The following is an 8,077-nucleotide window of genomic DNA, read 5'->3' as shown; positions in this document are numbered from 1 at the left end:
CATGCATTGTTCATGGATGAGTCCAGCGATCACTGCTTGGATGTCATAGCAATGTCTAATTGCTATTAAGATTTCTAGGGGCACCTGGGTGGCTCAGTCGTTAAGCGTCTGCCTTCGGCTCGGGTCATGATCCCAGGGTCCTGGGATCAAGCCCCACATCCGGCTCCCTGCTCGGCGGGAAGCTTGCTTCTCCCTCTCCCACTCCCCCTGCTTGTGTTCCCTCTCTCACTGTCTCTCTGTCAAAAAATAAATAAAATCTTAAAAAAAAAAAAAAAAGATTTCTAAACCCTCTCCACTTCTGTACTTATCCCGTCAGGGGTTGGTAACAAACAGTCCAGGGACTGGCACCAGTTCTCAGACCACAGAAACAGATGGAAAGATCCCAGATTAATTTTTTAAAGTTAGTATAGTCTTACATATGGTTATATGATACTAAAATATTTGTACAAAATATACATATAGAAATTCCAAATAAAATCTTAATAAGCGGAATCTAGCAGTGTAGCAAAAGAATAATGCACCATGACCAAGTAGGGTTTATTTCAGAAATGCAAAAATGATTCAACATTAGGAAGTTTATCAACATAATTTAGGACATGAAACAATTAAAGGAGAAAACCTATAGTATTATGTTAATAGAAACTGAAAAGGCATTTGAAAATTCAGCAGCCATTCTTTTTAATTTTTTTTACGTAGACTCCACACCCAGGGTGGAGCCCAACACAGGACCTCAGCTCGCAACCCTGAGATTCAGACCTGAGCTGAGATCAAGAGTCAGATACTCAGGGTGCCTGGGTGGCTCAGTCGTTAAGCGTCTGCCTTCAGCTCAGGTCATGATCCCAGGGTCTTGGGATCAAGCCCCGCATCGGGCTCCCTGCTCGGCGGGAAGCCTGCTTCTCCCTTTCGTACTCCCCCTGCCTGTGTTCCCTCTCTCGCTATGTCTCTGTCAAATAAATAAATAAAATCTTAAAAAAAGAGATGCTCAACCGAGTGCCCCTTCAGGAGCCATTCTTAATAAATATTTCAAGTAAAATAGAAATTTATTTATTTATTTTTTAAAATAGAAATGTAAAAGAAACTACTTAGCTATGATAAAGATTGCTTACCAAAACTCAACAGCAAACATTATACTAACTGATAAAATAGTAAAGTCATTTTCATTAAAATCGTGAATGAGAGAAGGATGCTGTCACCACTATTCTTCAACATCATTTTGGGTGCTCTAATTAATCTAGAAGACAAGACAAAGAAGTATTATGTGTAGCCTACTGTTAATTGTCTTCAAAATTCTGTTCTCCCCTTCTTCCTTTGAAATATAGTTTGAGCTAAGGACATGGCTGGGAGACTACATTTCCCAGTTTCTCCTGAAGCTAAATGCAGCCATATGACTGTGTTTGCACCAGTGGAATATGCATGGATGTGATGAGGTCAACATATCCCTCAAGTGCTTAAAAGGAAGTTGTTTATCCTAGACTTTTCTCCCACCCTGTTCCTCACGGGCTGGAACATAGATGTGACTGTAACTTGACCGCAATCATGCAGATGAGTAGAACACTCCAGTAGATGGCAGGGCAATAAGATGAAAGGAACATGGGTCACTGAATAACCTGGAGGAGCAAGGGTATTTGTTCACCAGCCTGGACTGGTCAGCGACTGTGTAAGAAAGAAAGAAACTTCGATCTTATTTACACCACTATATTTCTCTCTCTCTTTTTCTCCCTCTCTCTCAGGGGTGTTCAGCTTTTACCACAACTAAAATGATAGGAATTCACATTAGAAAGAATATGCAAGCATTATCCGATTTATTTTTTATTTGTTATTTTTATTATAAGATTTTTTTTTTAAAGTAATCTCTACACCCAGTGTGGGCCTCGAACTTACAACCTCGAGATCAAGAGTCACATGCTCCACTGACAGCCAGTCAAACGCCCCCCCAATTATCCTATTTAAAAAATTACATTTGTAGAAAACTTACTAGATTCTAGTTTTACAAAAACTGCCAGAAGTAATATAAGTTTTTGGTGAGATGGTTAACTATATGAAAATAGGCAAAACCCAATAATATTTATGTTATCAATAACCAGCTAGAAATAGTAATGGGAAAGTATTCCATTCACAACACTGACAAAAATTTCAAATGCTTAGGAGTAAGGGGTGCCTGGCTGGCTCAGTAAGTGGAGCGTGAGACTCTTGATCTTGGGGTTGTGAGTTCAAGCCCCACATTGAGGGTAGAGATTACTTAAAACTTAAAAAAAATACCTAGGAATGAATGGAAGAGGAAATATACAGAATTTATATGAAGAACAGCATAGCTTCTTATTGAAGAACATAAAATAAAATCTGAAGAGGGGCGCCTGGCTGGCTCAGTCGGTGGAGCCTAAAACTCTTGATCTCAGAGTGCTGAGTTCGAGTCCCATGTTGGGTGGAGAGATTACTTAAAAAAAAAGATCTGAAGAAATGGAAAGGACATAATGTCATAAGAACAGTAATCTTCCCCAAATGACAAATATAATGCAATTCAAATAGGACTCTTATAAAAATCTCATATTATTCAATTAATCATAAAAATTAATATTTTATTTATTGTTTTAAATGAATGAAATATTCATATGGTCCAAGTTCAGAAGTTACCAAGAGGCATGCAGCTCTCTTCACCCCTCCCCCACCCCTCCCTCACCCCTCCCCCAGCCACTCAGTTATCTTCTGCATAGACAATTTAGGTCACAAGTTTCTCCCATTTACTTTCAGAGATATTTGAATCATTTTTTTACACAACATTCCCACTGTTCTTCATATTGCTTTGTCTTAACAATGTAACTTTGTGCTTCGGCAGCACATATACTAAAATTGGAACGATACAGAGAAGATTAGCATGGCCCCTGCGCAAGGATGACATGCAAATTCGTGAAGCGTTCCATATTTAAAAAAAACAAAAAACAATGTAACTTTGAGATGTACCTAAAGAGCTTGCTTCTTGTTCCTTTGTGTATACAGACTTTCATTTTAGGGATACATCATTGTTTAACTAGTTCTCTTTTGATGGACTTTAATATTTATTTTTTATTTTATTTTTTTGATGGACTTCAATATTTAAAATACCTTACCAATCTCCTTCTATTACAAATAATACTTCAATGAATAGCATTGTATATATGATTTGTATATTCCCAACTATATATATATATATAAGATATATTTCTAGACATAGAATTTCTGAATCAAGCAGCATGTACATTTTAAATGCTTGTAGATGGTGCCAAACTGCTCTCCATATAAGTTGTATCAATTTATATTCCTACCAACAATGTATGAAAGTGGGTGTTTTCCTGCATTCTAACAAAAATAGCATTTTATTAAACTTTTTGGTCTTTGTGTATCTGTGAAGTGTGGTTTCATTTCACATTTTACTAATTATGATGAAGTTTGAACATGTTTTCATACATTGAAGAGCCATTTATATCTATGTTTTGTGAACTGTATGCTCATATTCTTTGCCCGTTATTCTCCTGGGTTGTCGCTTATTTTCTTGGTGATTTTATTGTGACTCCCTACATGTTATGGAAATTGGTCCTTTGTGAGATTAGTTGCAAGTATATTTTACCAGATATTAAAGGTACCATAGAATCACCATAATCAAAACATATTGATTCCTGTATGGTACGTATACAGGAATAAAAACTTGATCAATGAAATATAATTGTCCAGAAACAAAATCCAAATAAGCATTGTAAATTAATAGATAACAAAAGCAGCACTTTAATTCAATTGTTTGATAAACTGATGTTGACACAACTGGCTATCCACGTGAAAGAAAACAGCCATGCCCCTATCTCATACCATATCAGAAATATAACTTAGATATTTTATTATTTTACTTATTTACTTGTTTTAATAAAATTATTTTAGAGTCCAGAAATAAACCTATTCATATATAGTCAATTATTTTTAAATAAAATTATTTTGAAACAATTTTAGATTTACAGAAAAATAGCAAAGATAGTATAGAGTTTCCATATACCTTTCACCCGTTTCTTTTATTAACATCTTATATTAACCTAGATGGTACATTTGTCATAATTTGTTCAAATACAGCAATATTGATTCATTTTTATCAACTAAAGTCCATACTTTATTTAGATTTCCTTAGTTTTACCCTAATGTCCTTTTTCATTTAGATTTCCTTAGTTTTACCCTAATGTCCTTTTTCATTTCCAGGATCCCATCCAGGATACCACATTACACTTAGTAGTCATATTTCACTGGGCCCTTTTTGATTGTGACAGTTTCTCAGACTTTCCTTGTTTTTCATTACCTTGACAGCTTTGAGGAATACTGACTGGTCGGGTATTTTGTAGTATGTTCCTCGGTTGAGGTTTGTCTTCTCAATATTAGACTTGTGTTATGGGTTTTGAAGAAGACCACCGCAGAGGTAACATGCCATGTCATCACATATTAGCAAAGAGGACATATTATCAAAATAACATCATTGTTCCTATCAACCTTGATCACCTGTTTGAGGTAGCGTTTGTCCGTCTTCTCTACTGGAAAATTGCTCCCAGCCCCCCCGCCCCCCGCCAATGCTCTACTCTTTGGAAGGATGCCACAGTGCACAGTCCACACTTAAGTAGTGGGAAGTTATGATGTACCTCCTTGAGGGCAGAGTGTATACATAAATTATTTGGAATTCTTCTGAGTGGGAGATTTGTCTCTTCTCCCCTATTTCTTTATATAATCATTTATTTATAATAGTATGAATCTACTTTGTACTTATAATTTAACACTACTATTTCTTGTTACTTAAGTTGTTCCAACTTTGATTATCAGGAGCTCTTTCAGTTTGGCTCCTGTGTCCCTTTGACCTACCTTCATCATTGTGGATTTTTTTGAAGATTTTATTTATTTATTTAGAGAGAACAAGCAGGGGGAGGGGCATAAGGAGAGGGAGAGAATCTCAAGCAGACTCTCCACTGAGCACGGAGCCGACATTGGGCTTAATCTCACAACCCTGAGATCATGACCTGAGCTGAAACCAAGAGTTGGATAATTAACTGACTGTGCCACCCGGGTGCCCCTGAAGGTAGATTATTTTAAAGGATTTTTTAAAAGCTTATTCAGTTTTATTTTATTTTTGGTAATTTCTACACCCAGTGTGGGACTTGAACTCATGACCCCAAGATCAAGAGTTGCATGCTCTTCCAGCTGAGCCAGCCAGGCGCCCCTGAAGGTAGATTTTTTTGTTTTAAAGATTTTAGTTATTTATTTGACAGAGAGAGACACAGAGAGAGAGGGAACACGAGCAGGGGGAGTGGGAGAAGGAGAAGCAGGCTTCCCGCTGAGCAGGGAGCCCGATGCGGTGCTCGATCCCAGGATCCTGGGATCATGACCTGAGCCGAAGGCAGATGCTTAACGACTGAGACACCCAGGCACCCCTCATTAGGCTATACTTCTAAGAATGCTTATGGCAGGGATTGAGCCCCACATTGGGCTCCCTGCTTGGTGGGAAGCCTGCTTCTCCCTCTCCAGCTCCGCCTGCTTGTGCTGTCTCTCTCTGTGTCAAATAAATAAATAAAATCTTAAAAAAAAGAAAAAGAATGCTTATGGCAGCATTGTTTGTGGAGGCAAATCTGGAAACTACCTGAATGTTTAGCAGTAGGAAAGTAGATATAGTTATCCATATTACGGAATTTGACACAGCTATTAAAATATGAATTAGATATATAATTTATTGATCTGAAGATTTTCATGAAGCCTCATAAAATGAAAAAAGGTTATTGTAGAACAATGTGTATGGCATGAGTTTTTTTGGGGGGGTAACAACCAACAGCAATGGCAACAAAACCCCTCCATATGTGGATTTTTCAGTATGAACAGAGGCCAGAGAGGAGATGGGTTAGGTTGGGTTTCCTCACCGTGAGACACTGAGGCAAGGCTTTGAGTACAAATAGTCTATATGGGAGGTGATAGGCATCGGTAGAGAAATAGAAAAGTGAGTCATGGAAGGAAGGAAAGCAATGCAAGGTGCATTAGTGAGCAGGCATGGTTCTGGGCAGTTGGGTCTCAGTCCTCCGGGGGAATCTCTAGGTGGCCATGGAACACAACTCAAGGTTGTCTCACCTGGGCCGGAGGCGAGGAAGCTGGCACTATTCCCTGCCAGTCTTGTCAGGGTATGGCCTCATTTCTTTTGGCTGGCTTGAGGGATTTTCAGAGGCTTCCACTTAGCCATTTCTATCATAATGGCTTCTACTTGTTAGGTGAGGGAACAATTTGAGGGTTCTTCTAACTGCTGAATATGTCTCTTCCAATAATATACTCAGGGACCAGAGAAATGACCACAGAAAGGGTGTGGATCCATTGGCTTCACTGTAAGACTTGGGCCAAGACTCCATTTCCTATGAAGCCTCCACACATCGCACTCTAACAGAGGGCCCCATGATGGTGCTTTAGGTTCCCTGACATCAGCTCCACAAAATATGGGTATTCCTTTCCCCCCTACTTTACCGTCACACGGATGAATGGCTTAGGTCCTGTGGAGGCAGAGTCGTTGGAATCATAACTGTATATATTTGCTGTGGATTTGCAGGGTCCTTCCTCAAGGGGACTTGGCCTTTCTTCACTTGATCAATTCTGGGTCTGAGAGACTGCTCAGGGATGGAAACTTGACAAAGGATCAGATTTTTCCACTGTGGCAACCGACAGTCTACTGCTCAAGTAGTCTTGATTTGTTTATCTTTATTTTTTTAATTTTATAAGAAATACTCTTGCTGGTTTCTGTTATGAGCTGAATTGTGTCCCCCCAAAATTTGTATGTTGAAGTCCTAACCCTCAGTATCTTAGAATGTGACATATTTGGAGATAGGGCCTTTAAGGAAATAATTAAGGTAGAATGAGGTCATTTGGGTAGGCCCGAATCCAATATGACTGGTCTCCTTATAAGAAGAATAAATTAGGACACAGACAACACACAGGCAACCATGTGAGGACACAGTGAGAAGGCAGCTATCTTTAAGCCAAGGAGAGAGACCTCGGAAGAAACTGACCCTGCCAACAATTTGACCTTGGACTTCTAGCTTCTAGAACTGTGAGGAAGAATCTGACCTTGCCAACAATTTGATCTTGGACTCCTAGTTTCTGGAACTGTGAGGAGATAAATTTCTGTTGTTTAAGCTATGAAGTCTGGTATTTTGTTATGACGCCCCAAGTGAACTGGTCCAGCTTGCCATCTGTATTGTTCCCAAGAATGCCATAGTTTACTAGCCATCTCTACAGATCCTTGCAGATCAAAGCCCCATCTTTGCCATTCCAGATTTGGTGTCTATAATGGTTATTACACTTTCCTTGACTCTGACAGTTAACTGCTGCCACCTGTCCTCTGCTATTTTAGAATCCTATCATCCCCATTGACACCAAGGAGCCTAAATTACATAGTTGTCTCCCCTATCATGAACCCTGACCCACAGAAGACAACCACCATGGAGCTTTTCCACAATGCCAGTAACACATTCCTTGTTGCCTTAATAAAAAAAAGTGTCCTCTGGGCCCTTCCAGGGGACGCCATCAACTAGCGTGCTTTCTGGTCTTACATAAGGAAGCCATTCTAATGTGCCCACCGCTCTGAGCTTTTTGACCCTTCTCTCTGTACTCTGTCAAGGCAATTCCAACAACTCCCACTTCATTTACTATATAGGCTTTGTTGTTTCCAAGTTTCAAGGAGCCATTCCAGCAGCATACTAGGACTGACTCCAGGTATCCCTGCCAGGATGTGGAATCCTGAGTCATGGGAGAGTGTTCCAATATCAAAAACTCTTCCATATCTAGTTTTATATTCTTCCCTGGCCCAGCCCCCTCAAGATCCATTCCCAGGTTTATGCTCTCAATTCCAGCAAGTATATATTCACTAAGTCCTACAACTATTCAGTGAATAATCTCTTTTATCTCCTACCAGAAATGGTATTTCTCTGCTTGGGCCATACTAAGAATTGTCCCTAAAAGAAATATGCTGAAGTGGGGACAGATCTTAAGGAAGACAAGCATCATCCTCCTATGTAACTCTTATCACTCTCACAATCAAATCTGGAAC

General features: G+C 39.2%; 1 non-coding gene across 1 annotated transcript; it reads left to right on the top strand.

Annotated features, from left to right (window-relative positions):
• Positions 1–2,821: 2,821 nt before the first annotated feature.
• On the top strand, positions 2,822–2,924 carry LOC123851308 (U6 spliceosomal RNA). The gene has a single exon (XR_006792534.1). It is a non-coding gene; the product is annotated as a U6 spliceosomal RNA (small nuclear RNA).
• The last annotated feature ends 5,153 nt before the right edge of the window (positions 2,925–8,077 follow it).

Source organism: Mirounga angustirostris, unplaced genomic scaffold (genome assembly GCF_029215605.1).
Source record: "Mirounga angustirostris isolate CCGP_5_RB_7025 unplaced genomic scaffold, mMirAng1.0.hap1 SCAF_11, whole genome shotgun sequence".
NCBI lineage: Eukaryota > Metazoa > Chordata > Mammalia > Carnivora > Phocidae > Mirounga > Mirounga angustirostris.
This window is presented reverse-complemented; position numbering and strand designations above follow the sequence as displayed.